The following is an 18,939-nucleotide window of genomic DNA, read 5'->3' as shown; positions in this document are numbered from 1 at the left end:
GGTCGTGTAAGGTCAACCTATGAGTTTGCTCCATTGTCTTTAATATGAAACAGAATATTATACACAGATTTTTGTCTAAAACTGCCACGCAGATCATGAGCGTGCTCTTTACAGTGTTTGAACATATTCATTTCAAAATTTGGTTACCGTTTAGTTTTGAAAACTCACTATATGGAACGGAGATACCATGCTGCATGAAAGGGGCTGCGTTTGTATCAAGTAGTTTGTTTGATGGTATTCATGCTGCTCTGATTAAGTTATTTGATGAAAGCAGTCGCAGCTCCAAACTCTCAGGTCTTTAATTAGACTCATTGGGATGACTCTTAAAATTGGCTATTTAAGGGCCTCCCGCTTGTGACGTTGCTAGTGTTTTTGTGGATGTGGCTAAGGTCTAAAGGGTCAACGTGGATAATTGCAACTTCACCTTTCAAATTTCAGCTTTATTTGGTATTGCTCTTTGATGCTAACAACGTTGGTTGACTCTCCGAATAGTTTAGAATAGTGCGACCTCGACCTCGAATATGGTCATAATTTTTCCAAAAGGTCAGATTTTCGGAGAATATCCTTGAGCCCGATCGGCCTTCCATAACCACCCCCTACAATCCCAGAAGATCCGTGGTCATTTTCCGACATTGCTCTCTTTTGATGATTGAGAGAAAGTATTTTTTCTCAGAGACAGATTTTGAAACCATATGACCCGTGGACGTCTGATAATCTGATTTTTACCCGAATTTTTTCATCGCTATCAAATCAATAGGATACGACTATACTCCCTGTAATTTTTCTCGTTTACATTGAGATCATCTGCTTGTTGTTTAGCTGATTCATCTCGAGAAAGGGTTATTGGTTTAATAGGTCATTGACATCAATGGCGATTTCGTGAGAAGAAAGAAGAAACGGTCTCACTCATACGATTGCCAACCATTACGAATGTGGAAGAATCATGGAACCAAATGAAAGACACGATCCACAAAGCGGCCTCTGCAACCCTCAGGGTCACCCAGTCGGGTAAGCGGTACATCAACCGAGATATTTGGCTTTCGAATGATGATGTTGAAATGAAGGTCCGTGAAAAGAAACGCCTCTACCACAACTTTCTCGACGATAAAACGCCTGCTAATTGGCAAATTTATAAGAATGCCAACCGGGAAGCAATGAAAGCGGTCGCTGTCACCCGAGCAAACCATTTCAAAAATGTTTACGATAAACTGGACACTCGGGATGGCGAGAGAGATCTGTATCGACTTGCTAAAAGCCGTGATGAACGCACACAGGATATCGAATACTTCTGTTGTGTTAATGACAAGAACGGTACTTTGCTTACCAACCGTCGAGCCGCAACGGATAGATGGCGAGAATACTTCAAGCAGATTTCAACTGAAGAATTTGCTCATCCTCCACTTCCACAATCATTGCCGACATTTGGAGCAGTTCCACCAGTCAGCGCAAGTGAAGTCGAGGAGGCAATAAAACAAATGAAATAGGGGAAAGCAACAGGACCTGACGACATCGCATCTGAGCTCTGGAAAGCGGAGAGCTGGGACCCAACACTGTGGCTCAGTGAATTCTTTAACCGGGTTATTCAGGAAGGAAGAACACCATCTGACTTGCAAGAAAGTGGTACTCTCTTGCGGTTCCAATATGGAAAAAGAAAGGTAGCCCAGCAGAATGTTCAAATTACCGTCCGATCCGGTTACTTTCCCATACCATGAAGATTTTTGAACGCATTCTTGACAACCGTATTCGGGAAATCGTTGAAATAACCGTGAATCAAGCCGGATTTGTCAAGAACTGCGGAACTACTGACGCAATACACGCTGCGTGGTTACTCATGGAGAAACACCGTGAGAAGCATCGCCCTCTTTACATTGCTTTTCTGGATCTAGAGAAAGCGTTTGACCGTGTACCACACGAACTCATCTGGTATGCTTTACGACAACACTTCGTGCCAGAAGAACTCGTGCGCTGGATTCAATTGCTCTACCACGATCCGAAAAGTAAAGTTCGAAGTATGGAGGGTGTATCAAAACCGCTTCGTGTCTCTGTTGGTGTTCATCAAGGAAGTGCCCTCTCACCACTCCTCTTTGTTCTTGTTATGGACACCGTCACACGGGATATCCAACGTCCAGCGCCCTACACACTGCTTTATGCAGATAATGTTTTCCTAGCATCTGATAGCAAAAATGATCTCGAGCAACTCATCCAAAAATGGAATGATCGCCTCATGCAACACGGTCTCAGATTGAATTTAAACAAAACTGAATTTTTGACGACCGATCCCCATGAAACAGGCACAATCACTGTCAGCGGCAATGATCTGCCCAGAACTGAGCGATTTAGATACCTTGGGTTAACGCTATCAGCCAATGGAGAACTGCGTTATGAAATTGCTTCACGCATTAACGCAACCTGGATGAAGTGGCGTTCCACAACTGGAGTTCTTTGTGATCGACGTATCAACGAACATCTCAAATCTAAAATTTACCGCAATGTCGTCCGTCCAGTCGCTCTCTATGGTTCTGAGTGTTGGCCGACTATGAAAGACAATGAACGGCGTCTTGTGGTAATGGAGACGAAGATGCTACGTTGGACTAGTGGCATCACACGTTTAGATCACATCCGAAATGAGGATATCCGCGATCGTTATGGGGTTGCACCGATCGTGGAAAAGTTGCGAGAGAGGCGTCTTCGATGGTATGGTCACGCAATTCGTGCAAACGAGAATTCGCTTGCCAAGATTGGTCTGAACATCGAAGTCGATGGTAAACGACCAAAAGGCAGACCTAAGCAACGGTGGCTTGATACGCTGGATGGGGATTTGAAAGCCTCGAGATTGCACCCAGATCAGGCATTCGATAGAGTCAAATGGCGAAGCCGATCACGACGAGCCGACCCCGCTTGTGAACGGGACAAAGGCTGAAGAAAAAGAAGAAGTTGTCTTTCGGGAAAACTTATGTAGATAGTCCGGATTACTTTCTGTTTTATTAATACGGGATGTATGTAAATGCAAATGAGTAACAGAGTTGGAGCGCGGGGACAAGTACAAAACCCCAAACGTAGATCTAAATGGAGAATCAAACCTTGGGTACATCAAGTGCAATAAACGATTAACACGATCGAGACTACAATCCATCAAGTACCACGTGAGTCTAGTATCAATTAAATCTGCAACTACATTAATTAACATAAAACTGGAGTTAGTCATGCCATAGACAATAATCCATGGGAGCGTTATGTAAAACAAGTAGGAAAACTTCAGTATCGTGTGATTATAATTGAAACTTTAAGGGGATAGATAAAAGAATAAACATCCATAGGTACATGAGAAAAACCTCCTAATGAAATTACGGGTTATTAAAGTTCTTTGAATGAGTCTTTTCATGGGTAATTCCCCTAAGAAGTTGCATATAATTAATGCTTCCTGCATTTATTCTTAGTCGAGTATTGACTGTTCACGTTAAATATGAATGTGAAAGGGGATTTTCGACAATAAAGACACCTTTTTTTCTAGAGTGATGACAGTTGATTATTATTTTTGACTGTCAAACAGACTAGGGTTAAGTTTTAAGTTAAGGAGGCTCATTATTATTTTTCAATAAAAAATTGCATCTGATCTGACTATTTGGGTAAGCAGGTAGGCTAGTGAAGGGGGAAGGGTGAGATTCCCCGTCTTTACTCCCGATGAAAATTCGTTGTGCTCATCCCCGGGGCTTCAAGCTGGAACTTCTTCGATATTATCATTGGAAAGTTCGAATTTTCAAACTTACCCGCAGAGGGGGGATAGTTAAAGTATCTAAGAGGATATAATTCGGAATACCAGAAACTAGGGGCTTCGGGTATAAATGTTTTGCGGTCATCTTGTGTGATAAATTTCCTTTGCACATTTTTCCATTCGTACTCCGCTGAAAATTCGAAATATTCCTTGATATATCTAACTTCACCATTCATATGGGTTCACTTTATATGACGATGACGTCATACACGTCTTAGATTGCAATAAATTCATATGCAATACGAAACTTGGATTTTCTATAACTTTGAAGTAAATCCAACTGTTATTAACAAACTTCCCAAAATTGTTTATCATATTATTGCTTATAATGGTACTTCTAAGATGAACTTAAGGGGGGTTTCGGAATACAAGCTGGTGTTCCGCCAACGGCCAGAATTGCTGCTCGAAGCGTTCAACGCGTGCTTGAAGGAGGGCATTTTTCCTTCTCGCTGGAAAGTGGCCAGACTCGCGTTGATCAGTAAGGGTAAAGGAGACCCGGAGCTCCCGTCTGCATACCGATCGCTGTGTATGCTTTACACGGCCGGAAAAGTGCTCGAGAAGCTCATCAGGGGTAGACTTGCTGAAGCGATCCGTGCTGCCGGGGACTTATCCGCAAGGTAGTTCGGGTTTAGAACAGGGAAATCTACAGTGGATGCTGTTATGGAGGTCGTAGATGCGTTTAATCGAGCCGATCTCGACGGATAGTGCTCCTCATAACGCTTGATGTCAGAAATGTCTTCAATTCCGTAAGATGGACAGAAATGCTAGGCACACTAGAGAACTCCTTTCACGTGCCAAGCTATCTCTTGCGGATATTGAGGGATTATCTGAAAGACCGCTCCCTGTTCTATGAGACGCTAGAGGGCCAGAGGAGGATGGAAATCACGTCGGGAGTAGCACAGGGATCCATTCTAGGGCCGGACCTCTGGAACGCTTCCTACGATAGTCTGCTGAGACTCGATATGCCCGAAGAGTCGCGCCTGGTCGATTATGCAGACGACGTTGCGGCACTTGTTGCAGACTTGGCATATTGATGCGACGGGTAAGCGGATGGATGACTGCTCACGGTTTCAACCTTGCGCTGGAAAAAACCGAAGTAGTCATCCTGACCAGAAGGAGAATCCCGACCTTGCGTCCCATATCGATCGGCGAGTTGACTATAGAGTCAAAACCAGTGATTAAATACCTTGGTTTAATGCTCGACTCGAAGATGAGCTTCTTCGAGCAAATCAAAGCAGCCGCGGACAGGGCTGCAGCAGGAGTCGCGGCCTTGAGTCGGCTAATGGCGAATGTCGGCGGCCCTATATCAACTAGGAGGCGTCTCCTCATGGGAGCAACGCAGTCCGTCCTTCTCTATGGTGCGGAGGTATGGGCTGATGCCCTTGACAAGGAGGTGCATCGTAAACGCCTCGCTCAAGTGCAGAGGCGGGGAGCTTTGCGAGTGGCGTCTGCTTATCGCACCGTCTCCGAACCGGCTGTGATGGTGATTGCGAGAGTGATCCCCGTTGCCCTCCTTGCCAAGGAGCGCAAAGCTATCTATCGCCGTAAGGGCGAAAACTTAAGAGAAGTGGTTGCCCGTGAAGAACGTCAACGCACCATTAGCGAGTGGCAACTTTCTTGGCAAAATGAGCCAAGGGGCAAGTGGACTGTGCGGCTCATCGACAAATTAGATCCGTGGCTCAACAGAAAGCACGGTGAGATTGATTACTTCCTTAACCAACTTCTAAGTGAGCATGGAGGTTTTCAGTCTTACCTGCACAGGGTGGGGAAGGCGCGATCTTCTGATTGTGTGTTCTGCAATAGAGTGGCGGATGGCGCTGAACACACCTTTTTCTCTTGCGAGAGGTGGGACGGCCTCGGCCAGCAGCTTTATGCAGACACAGGGGAGCTCTCTCCAGACAACATTGTCAGAGAGATGCTGAAGAGCGCTGGCAGCTGGAATCGTATTGCGCATTATGTTCGGGCTCTTCTTACTACGAAGAAGATTGAACTCGACCGGCAGAGGGATCGGACGGTAAGGGGTTCCTTGAACTAACAACTCCCTTCCTCCCCTCCCCTCCCGTTGGTGAAAGGAATTCCCTGACTTGAAGGCTCCCAAAGCCGGGAGAGCGGGAGGGCTAGCCCGAAGTAATGTGTCAAACGGTTCCAGGCTAGTTCTCTGATGACAGGGAGGTGTTTAGTTGGTAGTTCGCCAGCGTGCTGTTGCGGGAGTCCAACACTCTGTGCGTAAACGCATTCACCTACTCTACTCCCAAAAAAAAAAGGGGGGTTTCGGGTAAATTTCTAAATATGGAGACACGCTATTATAAACTTTATTTGAGCAGGTCTCGGAATTTTATATAATTGCAACATTGTGATATTTTTTTTGAGACTTTTTAGTTGAATAGGTTCTGAGAACGAGACCTGTTACACTTTTCAGAGCATACATTTTGAGCCTTCGCTCTTCCACGTTTCACCCAATCTCAAAGTACTAATCGAATCCATGACCATATTCTGTGATAAAATTTTACACTCCCATTTCACATGCGCCTCCAAACAGAACTATTTCAATGTCAAAATAGCAAAATTTTTTTGGGACCCCATCCCCGGAGGGTCAGAAGAAATCTGCAAGAAGAACAAGTCGGGAAACCGGAAGCTGGACGCTTCAGGTATGAAAGGTTTTGTTTGCTTCTTCTGCGAGTATATTTAAGTGTAGATCTATCCCATTTGTACATAGCTTGATATTGATACTGACACTGATATTGATATTCAGTTGCAGTAAATTTACACGGTAAAGTCAATTTTGAGCTACTGTAACTTTGTTACTAATAGTATCATTTTGGTCAAACTTGGGGATAATATGCTTCATATTATATTTTATAATATTACCAACTTTTATAACTCTGGGATACACTTAAGGGGGGTTTTACTCAATATCCCCAGAAATATGGTAATATACTATTATTAACTTAATTTGAATGGATATCGATATGGAGAGTATTTTGGAGGCCTGGGCATCATACAGAGGCATCTTCATGATTTTTTTCAGATTTTTCGGTTGGGTAGTTTCCGGGAATGGGTCCGTTAAAGAAATTATCACTTTGCACCCCTCCCACTCCCCGCCTTTCTAGTAAATCTCAAAACTAAGACTGGCTTCGAAAAGTACTAATCGAGACCTTTCATTGACACATGACTATATTTGGTAAAAAAAAACCTTTACACCCCCTTTTTACATGTATGGAGACCCCCCGTAAATCTTAACGTAGAAGGATATCACTCACTGCATGTCTGGGGGTCCACAGTTCCCACCTTCTCACGAAACTTCGTGCTAATCGGTATAGCACTTTCTGAGAAAAGTGCGTGTGATAGACAGACAGACATACAGACATTGAATCGATTTTAATAAGGTTTTTTTTTGCAAACAAAACCTTAGAAATGGGATCTTTTTTCTCTAACTCTGTTAAAAAGTCGGGACGGTCCTCACGACTTAAAAATACTTAGCGTTTTAGACTGCACCTAAAAAATCCTGTGTGGCACAATTTAGAATATTCTAGACAATGTTATTAAAAAACTAGTTCTACCTAGGGCTATACTCGCGTCAAGAGATATTGATCAAATTAAGATTTGTTTGACTAACACTAGACAAGGGACCAACCCAGACATTTCTATATTATAAATTATCAAAGCCAATTGATAAAACGCAAAATGACATCTAGCTTTATAGCCGAACAGCTTATCTCAGCATCCTACAAGCTCACGCCACGTTGGATCAATCACCAGCAAAGGAAGCGGTAGGTTTGTTAGGATCCCCCCATGATCACTAACGCAAAATTTCCTGCAATAAGGTCCTAAAATCTTCCAGACATCAATTACAAAGTGCATGTACGAGTTAGAGACGATGGTTCGCAAGTCAGTGAAAATATATTAGAGCTGGTGGAAAGGCTCACATTGATTTGACTACAGTCAAGCCATTGGAATAATCGAGGAGGATGATCAGAACCAGGCCTGCAAGGGGCTCATATGAATTAAAGCTTGCCACGAAGTCTCACTGGAGATTATCTTATACCATGGGAACTGCAAAGCTCCTCTAAGAGCATATACCTCAAAAAAAATCTAGAGAAGGTTCATTCGGTCCGGTTGTTTACGGTTGTCATCTTGTAGGAATTGCATAGTAGTAGATAGGCTTTACATCTGCTAGTGCCGAAAGAGGACACAATTATGCCTACATTAGAAGCAATTATCTTAAACTTCCAGGACTTCCACCTTATTATCAAAAGTGGATACACTAAGATAATCCTAACCGTAGAAGTTCGCTCACATTTATGAGTTTGCATCATCGGCAAAATCGAATATTTGTGGTTCCGAGTTTCTGCTGGGAGTTTGGTGGGGTCATTTTGGTGTAGTTTATTATGTGTAGCTGTTCAGATTAAACGAAATAATTGCGAAAATGCTAGGGCGTCCACCTCAGTCGATGCAGCAGGACGCGCCCCGATCCTGTCGAAAAATGGGCAAGGGTACGCATGGACGGCGTCCAGACGTAAGTTAGTCCGAAGAAAACAAATAAGTCTCTGCCCGCTTAATATTGGCACCCTAACTGGAAAGACCGACTGAACTCCCAAGAGCTCTTCGGAAAAGGCGCATTGATATCTGCGCTCTGCAAGAAACCCAATGGTCTGGTGCCAAAAGCTGCGACATTGACACCCATGACCTTGTACTTATGAATGCATGGTTCATCAAACGATTGTCTCATCTCCCTACATTTTATAATGGGAATAGTAAAACGCAAATCGACTATATTCTTATAAGACGCCGACATTTTACCACCATCACCATATGAGACCATCGCACCTCAACATCGGCCGTTGATTGCCATCCTGCGAATTAAGCCACCGATAAAACAGCGTGAGGAACGGACTGGCCCGCGGCGCATTAAATGGTGACGATTTCGTGAGAAGAAAGAAGAAATTATCTCACTTACGTGATTACAAACCATTACGAATGTGGAAGAATTGTGACATCAAATAAAAGACATGACCTACAAAGCGGCCTCTGTAGCCCTCGGGGTTACCAAGCCAGGTAAGCGGTACATCAACCGAGATACTTGGCTTTGGAATGATGTTGAAATGAAGGCCCGTGAAAAGAAACGCCTCTGCCACAAATTTCTCGACGATAAAACATCGGCCAATTGGTAAATTTATAAGAATGCCAACCGGGAGGCAAAGAAAGCGATCGCTGTCACTCGAGCGGTTCATTACAAAAATTTTTACAATAAACTGGACACTTGGGATGGCGAGAGAGATCTGAAGCGACTTGTTAAAAGCCGTAACGAACGCACACAGGGTATTAAACACTTTTGCTGCATTAATGACAAGAACGGTACTTTGCTTACCGGTCGTCGAGCGTGACGGATAGATGGCGAGAATATTTCGAGGAAATTTCAACTGAAGATTTATTCATCCTCCACTTCCACAATCATTGACGACAACTGTACTCGAGAAGGGTACGAGTCTGCATGGGCCTCATCTGAAGTGGCTCTTATCGCGAAGCCTCACCGGAGGTTATCTGGCCCCATGGGAACCGAGATGACCTCCTAAAAGCATATGTTCCACCATAATTTGATCTCCGCCCGGTTATTTGCGGTTGCCCCCTTGTGGGAGTCTCATGGTGGTTTTGTTGTGGTTATGCCTACATCGCTGGCAAAGCTCCTTGGAGCTCAATCGTGGAGTTGCGCTGTACAACTCGGGTGCCGTACCCTTTGGTTGCGGCAGATATGTTAAATAGGCGCTGCAGCCACCGGTATGAATGCTGAGCCTGCACTCAGTATAATCTAGTACCGCTGTGCCAATCATGGCGGGGCTCTGATTGTGGTGTCTAAATTAATCCGTGTCTGAAGATGAACGTGGGATTATGCCTACACGGCAGATACTCACGTTAAACCCGCAGGACTTTTATGTCAACGCAACTAAAGGCAAAGAAGCAATAAAACGAGTGAAGTCGGGAAAGCAACAGGACTTGACGACATCGCATCTGAATTCTGGAAAGCTCAGCTCAGTGAAATCTTGAATCGGGTTTTTGAGGAAGGTAGAACTTGCAACAAAGTACTACAGTTCCAATATGGAAAAAGAAAGGTAGTCCAGCAGAATTTTCAAATTACCGTGCGATCCGGTTACTTTCCCATACCATGAAGATATTTGAACGCGTTCTTGACAATCGTGTTCGCGAAATCGTTTAAATAACCGTGAATCAAGCCTGATTTCAAGGTTACTCATGGAAAAACATCGTGAGATGCATCGGCCTCTTTACATTGTATTTCTGGATCTAGAGAAAACTTTTGACCGTGTGTCACACGAACTCATCTGGTATGCTCTACGACAACACTTAGTGCCTGAAGAACTTGTGCACTAGGCTCAATTGCTCTACCACGATCCGAAAAGTAAAGTTCGAAGTATGGCGGGTGTATCAAAACCGTTTCGTGTTTCTGTTGGTATTCATCAAGGAAGTGCCCTCTCACCACTCCTCTTTGTTCTTGTTATGGACACCGTCACACGGGACATCCAACGTCCAGCACCCTATACCTGCATAGGCCAAAACAACGGTGGCTTGATACGTTGGATGAGGATGTAAAAGCCTCGATGTTACATCCAGATCAGGCATTTGATAGAGCCAAATGGTGAAACCAATCATGACGAGCCGACGCCGCTTGTGAACGGGACGAAAACATCTTCTCGATACGTTCTTCGCCTAAATCGTTGCAGGTGACGAAGCTTGGTTCTATAAGTACGATATGGAAATCAAGCAGCCGCCCATGGTATGGAGCCCAAAAGGAACCAATCCGCTCGTCAAGACAACTAAAGTGATGATAACAATTTATTTCAACAGAACCGTAGCTAAGTCCTATCGCCGACACTCTATCGCTTAAGATGAATTGAAAAGTTGCTTATAAAAGAGACAATTGCATGAGCGAAACCAAGTACTGTCACGTCACTGTCGCTCTGAAGCATAAAATGCGTTAAAGTTATTTAACAGTGTAATGTGTACGTGAGATATAAGTAAAGTATCTCGTAAAATATGGGTGACGACTAACAGAGAGAAAAAATAGAAAAGGCCAAACGTCTGCCCTGCCAGGCTATCGTAATGTCATTTTTAAGGTTTTATTGGACTTTTCTCACAAATGGTTGTACCGATTGATACTAAATTTGGTGGGAACTGTGAACGCCCATGCTTGCAGTGAATTATATCGTTCTACGTGGAACTTAAGAGTCCCCGTAGGTGCAAAAGAGGAGGTGTAAAATTTGTTTCACCGAATATAGTCATGTGGGTTATCAAATGACAGGTCTCCATTAGTACTTTCCAAATCGAGTCTAAGTTTTGAAGCTAATTGCGAACCGGGCAAACAAACAAAGTTATAATAAGTCAAAGTTGTCTCTTTTGCGCAAAGTTGGTACTCCCTAAGAAATGAAATGTCAGTACCACATCGAATTGAATATCGGGTACGTTCAACATATATACATTACAAGCTATGTATTAATGAATCCATCGTGTACCCGTATTACATTAAAGATCAACAAAACCCTTCATTCCTGGAGCGCCGAGCTTCCGGTTTCCCGACCTGTTAACTTATGGAACCGAGTTTCTACAGAAAAAGCCCAGTCCAGCATGCTGCGGTTGATCACTTGTGCTTTTTGGTATATCATCATCATAAACGGCACAACAACCGGTATCCGGTCTAGGCGTGCCTTAATAAGAAACTCCAAACATCCCGGTTTTGCGTCGAAGTCCATCAATATCCTTAAAAGCTGTCTGACGTCTTGACCTACGCCATCGCTTCATCTCAGGCAGAATCTGCCTCGTCTTCTTTTTCTACTATAGATATTGCCCTAGGCTGGATCATCCTCATCCATACGGATTAAGTGGCCTGGCCACCGCAACCTGTTGAGTCTAATTTTATTCACAACCTGACGGTCTTTCGAACGCGGCCAAGGGTTCGCAATTTTTCTTCCTAAGAACCCAGGTCTGCGAGAAATACATGAGGGCTGGCAAGATTGTCTTGTACTGTAAGAGCTTGGACCCTATGGTGAGAAGTTTCGCGCGGAACAGTTTTTGTAAGACCTGGTATATGGGAAACGTAAATACATCAATAAGAAAAGAGATCTTATTCCAGATAATGCCAGCCTAGTGTCAGCAGATTAAAAAAATTGAACTTGAACTAGCAAGGTTCAATGGATGATACCATCCTTCCTCAAATACCTCGACTACGCTGATGACATCTGCTTGCTCTCTCACCGCATAATGGATCTTCGCTAAATGACTCGGGATCTAGAGTGGGAGGCAAACAGAGTCGAACTAAAGATTAAAAACTAAAAACCAGGATTCTCAGTCTGAATGGTCATCGTATATCTAGATTGGAACTTGGGTCGCTAGAATCCTTAACAACGTTAAATCTGCTTTCGCAATTTTGTCTAAAATCTGGGATGTAACTATCTCAGCAGGAACATTAAGTTGAAGTTGTTCAATACCACTGGTCTCTCTGTGCTATTATATTGTCCATGTACATTATATAGTACATGGAAAGTGAGTCATTGAAAACTATATATACGATGCCTTCAAAAAATTACCGAAGGAGTTTTGGGATTTTGTTTAGAAATTGAGGGAGTTCTAAGCCTACGTAGAACAGATCAAGTTCTGAATAAAGGTCAAGAGTGAGTCCTCCAGACTAACCGCAGTTTGCGTTTTCTAATAAGAGCCCTCCTTCTAATATATTTGAAAAGATGTAGTAAGGTTGAAGTTTTATCATGTTCCAGATTTTGTTTCCAGAAAGTATCTAATGACCCGAAATTATCAAATATGTACCTAAACCGATATTACTCCAGTCACTATCCAACTTTCTTTGCAACTAAGAAGCTAATGAGCCTAATAATCCTAGAGTATTAATACCGGTAATGCAACTGCGAACTTTGGTGTAAAACTTCCTATATTTAGAAAAAATAAAATTACGATTACAGGACCAAAGTGAATATCATGAGATACTAAGAATAGTAAGTAGTGTTATTTAAAACCATCTGCACTTCTAAAAATTGTTGGTTCATAGTTTGGCATATTGAAAAACGACAAATCTCTTATGCCTAAAGTCTGCGCTACAATTACTATTTATTTTCTGAAAGAGACATTTGAAAATCTAATAAGGTATCTTTTAGTTAGTTTATTTTACTAAAAAATGATGAAGATGGATACTGTTAATTCTCAAAAATAATATTCCAATGAATCCAGGAATAGGCTAATATCTATTAACATTTATATGGGTACCTTTCTTTTAAGAGTACGAGTATGACTAATTTTAGAAAAAAAAATACAAGAGTAACAATTCTTATAAGACTTAAAAATAAAGGTATAACCATTTTGGTTATTGTAGGATTCTTTGATAGATAAATAATTGAGAATAATAATTTATGGGCTCTTGGATGAATAGAAAGGCGATTTTTTTTTCGAATATTAAAATACCAAAACCACCAAAGAGTTTCGAATCAATGCAATTGCTCCTTTATTCGGTTAAAACGGTCATTGATTTCACTTGCACATTTATTAACGAATATTAATTATATAATATTCTATGATATTCTTCATTTTTAAAACCAATATGATTTGTTTTAAGTAGTTTATCTTTAGAAATTGGTTTTAAAGTAATATTTTTTTTTTAATTTCACTACTTCATTTTTTAAATAAACGTTCATTCCTTTTATGAGTTAAGGATTATCATTAATTTATTTAATTTCATTTGTAGGGACGAATATTGTTCAATTTTTTTTAAAAATTATTTCAATTTCTGTAAGCACATGTTTTATATGTATCTTAACGTTTGATTATATGCGTTTTTATGGCAATTATATGAAAGAAATTAATTTTTAAATTCACTCTCAGTAGGTTTGAAAATTTATCTTTTTTTGCTTTCTTTAGAAATATAAATGATTATCTCGATAGTTCGAATTTTCACCAAGATTCATTCACCCACCTATAGACAAAATGTTAAGTCAAAATATTTTAAACAACTTTTTACTGAAAGATTTTCCAAGTACTATTTCCAATTTTTTTTGGTCACAATCCTCTAACCAATATCCTTTTCCGTTTTTTCCGACTTAATCGTTTGAAATATGAACCGGAACTGATCTCATAGTCATATTTTTCTCAAGCTCCTAACCTCGGATGAGATAATCCTACACAACATCATCTATATATCGACATATCATTTCTCCCTTTTCCTTTTAGAAATAAAGGAATGATTGTGGGAAACGAAGGAATTTTCCGGCGTTATTGGTGGATGGCGAAGGGACTATCATTCATGAAAAAGTGGTGAATTGTCTGCTCGTCTTGCTTGGAGGAGTTGGAGGTTGCGTCGACTGGGCATATGAACTTTAATGAATTTTGCAGCGCAAGTCCTTGATGACTGATGAGAGTGTATAGAGCTTGATAAGGATATGATATATAGTTGGAGACGGGTTTGTTCACTTATTGTGCTATATTTAGATGAGTGTTTTCATTAAGCAATTTGAATTCAAAACGCGTCGTACCTAAATAGATTGTCATTTAGTGACTGACTATACTTCATGCAATGTATATTTTTGGAAGTTGAAGATTCTAGTTCTGGCAGATTAAACGGGAAGTGAACTTCAAAACATCTCCCAAAGATAGAAAGTGTGCATATTCTTCATTGAAGAAAATCTTACCAAAGTATTTCGACCAGCTGAATTGAAATGCAATGCCATCTCCTTTTTCTCACACTGGCTACATATAGCTGCAACCGCTATCTAGATGTGCCAGTTTAGACAATAGTGTTCCGTTTAAAGATTTATTAGGGTTTCCATGTCCTTCCTTTTTAAGAGACAACATCGCCTTGACTGCAAATGAAGACTACGTTGCTGCCCGTGCACTCTCTTTTTTTGGCGGCTGACTTGACGAACTGAGATCTTCAGAGGACCGTTGAAGCATCAGTTTACTCTTACTACAAATGCCTGGGGGATCTAGAATTGTCTGGGCATTCAGGCCTTTGTAGTCGCCACGAGGTCTCCATTCGCCATTGGGCCACCATATAAAGTGACGAAGACCAGCCGCTGTCTGAAGGTTTAAAAATATCCTGCTTAAGAAATTCTGTAAACTCTTTCCGAATTTCGAGCTTTTGCGGTGGTAATAAACGCACTTTAGAAAAGATAGAAGAGCCAATAGTATTGATGTGGGGCTAAACATCATGCTTAACGGGCTCAGAGAGATTACGCTCGGTTGTGATGTTGCAGCATTTTTGATGTCGTCAAAAACAATGGAAAGAATAGGGACTAACTTTTTCGTCCAAGGCAGAGGCAACTCATCAGATGTTGCCTCACCTCTGTCCCTGAAGCAGCGTGACCGCAAGTGGCAACAGGTGGAAAACGCTCCTTTATATATTCGCAAAAACACGTCAAGGGAATTAGGATCCCTCACTATCCTAAACAATAATTTAGCTTTAGCCTAGCTTACTTAGACTCACACTATTGGCGGTTTCACTTGGATATAATTCGCACCCTTGACGTGTATTTGCGAATACGCGTTTTCCACCTGTTGCCACTTGCGGTCACGCTGCTCCCAGGGCAGAGGTGAGGCAGCGTCTGATGAGTTGCCTCTGCCCTGGACGAAACCGTTAGTCCCTATTTTAAATGCTTGGGTGCCATGCTTCAAACGAGGGATCCGTGAACCAAAAAAAAAAAAAAAACATGAGAGTAATTTGCTCTCCATTTGGTCCGGTCCAACATCAAGTGGATGTGGACTTAGGATCGCTCACTATCCTAAACAACAATGGAAAGAATGTTGGGCGTGCAAGTTGAGATTCTTCCTTGTGGGGTCAATGCGAGACCTTTGGTCAGATCAACTAGCAATCATAGTGGCACGGGAGTACTGATATCAGCGATAATGAAGTACAAAAAACCGTCGACGAAGAACTAGACTCACGACAAGGAATTTGCTGCCGCGAGTTTTAAGATTTGTGGTGTTAATTTATAATAACGAGATACGGGAAGAACCGAAACCGCCTGTATTGATCAAATATGTAGTGGCGCCAGCTCAGCGGGCTACACATTGTCAGGCGATGTGGTGCTTAATTTCGGGTAACCGTCGGGAGAGTTTAGGAGTATTCACTTTATTGTTTTTTAACTGTGCAGGTTCAGCACCAATGAGCTTACTAGGCGAAGCAGACGTTTCGCGGTCGCTTTTTTTCCTGTCCTTCGTTTCGGCGAAGGTTTTTAGCCTCGACAAGGTGACCCATTTGGACCCGGCCTGAACGTTGAGCTTGAAGGAGTAGTCTCGTCGCTCCGGGTCTTTAAAGGGGCCCTCGTATGGTGGGTGCAGACGCTTCAGAGGAGCTTCCACCCTAATGAAATCCTGCGAGCATGTCTCGAGATCTCTGGGGGTGTCGACCTCCGGTGGCGTATGTCGGGAAGGTGGAGTCGGCCGCAGCTTCGAAACTGCACCCCTGAGCAGACGCAGCATGCTGGAGCCGCTTAACTCTGCTCTGATATCCAGCATAGGGCCGACGAGGATTCGCAGATTCTCTCCGTACACCGTCTCCGCGGGCTGGTCATGAACTTCACTCGATGAGCTACGAAGGCCGAGGAAGACGAAAGGCAACAAATACGACCATGTCGGATCGTCGCAAGCCTTTTGTGCTCCGTGCTAACGTTCCAGCATCCCATTGGAATGCGGATGATATGTTGTGATCCTGTGGCGTTTGAAACCCAGAAGCGTGCCTAACTCCGAGAAAAGAATAGACCCAGATTGTATTCCTTGGTCCGTAATGATTATGGCTGGTACACAGCGGTATCCATTCTCGACAGATGGCTTCGGCACATGATTGTGCCGTAATGTCAATCAGAGGAATTGCTTGAGGCCACTGCGTAAACCTGTCGATGATTATGAGGCAATATTGTATCCGTGCGCATCTCGCAAAGGGCTAATGATATCGAGGTGAATGGTATGGAAGCGGTTGTTCGACCGAGGAAACACGCCTGCTTCCTTTTTTACGTGCTTGTTGATCTTACAGTTCTGGAGTTTACGCCCTTCTTCATGGATGATCAGAAGTATTTTCCAGTGACTAACCGGTTCGTCGTCCTGATGTCTGCGTGCGCAAAATCGTGTACTGTCAGAAATATTTCCTTGCGAAAATCGGCCGGAAAAAATGGCCTAGGTCTGAGTCTCGCAGAGTAAGTAGCAGTTTTCCCACAGTCTCTGAAGCTCTGCGTCGTCTTCTTCTGCCTCGGCGATTGCCGTATAATCAATCGACCGTGGCGGGGACTGTGGCCTCCGAGATTCGAAACAAGGCATCCGCAACGACGTTGACTTTTTCCGGCAAGTGTTGGATGTCGGAAGTAAACTGGCTGATGAAGCTCAGTTGTCGAAGTTGGTGAGGAGACGCGTTGTCGGTCTTTTGTTTCAGCGCGAAAGTAAGGGGCTTGTGGTATGTGAACACGATGAACGGCTTGCTCTCAAAAGAGAAACGGAAGTATTTTATGGAGAGATACGCAGCGAGTAGCTCACGATCCTGAACGCTCTAGTTACGTTGAGTTGGGTTGAGTGCTTTAGAAAAGAAACTCGATGGTTGCTGGGTTGAGGGTGCAACTTACCCTGGAATTACCAGTAGAATAGCATGAAAAAGCTGTTGTTTGACAGTTTCAAACGCCTGGTCGGCTTCAGTAGACCACGTAACCTCGGGGAAGTCTTTTGTTTTGGGCCCAGTGAAGTAACCGTTGACGATTGCTTGGTAACGAGCGCCCTTGGGCAGGAAACCACGATAGAAGTTTAACATGCTCAAGAACCTTCGCAGATCCTTCACCGTAATTGGCAATGGAAAGTTTTCCTGATAACTTTAAAAAAGTTGCGGGGTCCGCTAAAGCTTTGCTTTGCAGGTCCACCAACAGCCCTTAGTGATATAGGAAATCCAAAATGAATCGCAACGAAAACATTCGGCGCAATCCGACACTCACTGCACTGCAGCCGTAAGTAAAGATGGGAGAGGAGTTCACGGCAGCCAGTCACAAGTTTTGCGGTATCAAGGTGTTTGGACGGGGTACGGAGGAAACCGACACCTCTCGAAAATTGTAAGGCGACTTGGTACTGCGCTTCAGGCAGCCGCCCCCGACCCAACGAACCTAGTTTTTTGTTGTATTGAAATTGCATCCGGTGGAAAACTAAATTGGTTCAGTGTGGTACCAGCAAAGTGTCAGGGTCGATGAGAGTCCCGGCGTGCGGCTACCCAAACGCCCTTTTCAGGAAGCAAATCTCGGCCGTGACTGTGATCAAGATCTACCTCCCGAACGCAAAGTACCTACAGTGGCCGTAAGCTTGGAAGCTGCCTCCACAGGTGTCGTCACAATTGTCTTCAGATTTTATACTTTCCGACATGTGTCTCTAGACCCTTCCGCGACTACGGGGCATAGACTTTCTCGGCTGTGGCGGACAACATCTTCAGCGAGTCCAAGTCCGCGTAGGGCAAGATGGGGCGGGTGCTCGGCGGGAGCCGCTGCAACCAGAGTTTTTCAAGAGCTCTGAGCTGACCTTATCCCCACTCAGCTGCCCAATTTCTCGAAGCAGCTAGTTGGGGGTACGGTCGCCCAACGTTAGCTCGTTCAGCACGTGATTCAGCTTCGCTTCTTCACTCACTGACATCCGGCGTATGAGCTGCTCCCTTCAGTTGGAGTCGTCCTCCAACACATCCGCGACTAGCCCGATGGTTCCTTCATCGAGACCGACAAGTGCATGATTAAAACGCGTGGTGTTCGTTGTGATGCCTGTGAACGCAAATTGCGCTGCCACAGGGCGGTGAGGGTCGCGCCTCCCGCCCATTTGTCTTCCCGTGACATGTGGCGCTAGTGACTGAAGCGGAGGCGGACTACCGAAGCGGAGAAAAAAGAGAGGACAGGAGTGAAAGCACGCCCCCCGACGCAACCAAACCACCGCAGCCACACAGAAAATGACCGAGTGGAAACCGAATCGGAACTTTCCCCTTCCAAAAGACCTCCGCTTCATATGTAAATGTATCCTTTGGGGTCTTTTCATGGGAATGAAGGCCTAGCCGTTGCCGGTCGAGCCCTCTTTGCTGCTTTTTGTGTCGGTTTTCCCTTAGCCGCAGGTGTCCCGAACGATCCTTTCCCCTCATCCTTGGAATAGTCCTTGGG

The 18,939-nt window shown here is 43.5% G+C and overlaps 2 protein-coding genes across 3 annotated transcripts in view; one reads left to right on the top strand and one right to left on the bottom strand.

The window, feature by feature from the left end:
* The window catches only part of LOC119646852 (tyrosine decarboxylase), a 54,580-nt gene extending 40,689 nt beyond the window's left edge, over window positions 1–13,891 (bottom strand). The window contains exon 1 of the mRNA XM_038047473.1: window positions 13,758–13,891. The gene's annotated coding sequence lies outside the window, so the exon portion shown is untranslated. The remainder of the gene's footprint in view (window positions 1–13,757) is intronic.
* LOC119646854 (ribonuclease P protein subunit p25-like protein) overlaps window positions 1–18,939 on the top strand; it is a 152,042-nt gene that overhangs the window by 126,068 nt on the left and 7,035 nt on the right. The window lies entirely within an intron of this gene.

This window comes from Hermetia illucens, chromosome 1 (assembly GCF_905115235.1).
Source record: "Hermetia illucens chromosome 1, iHerIll2.2.curated.20191125, whole genome shotgun sequence".
NCBI lineage: Eukaryota > Metazoa > Arthropoda > Insecta > Diptera > Stratiomyidae > Hermetia > Hermetia illucens.
Note: the sequence above shows the minus strand (reverse complement) of the source record. Positions and strands in the feature narration are given on the sequence as shown.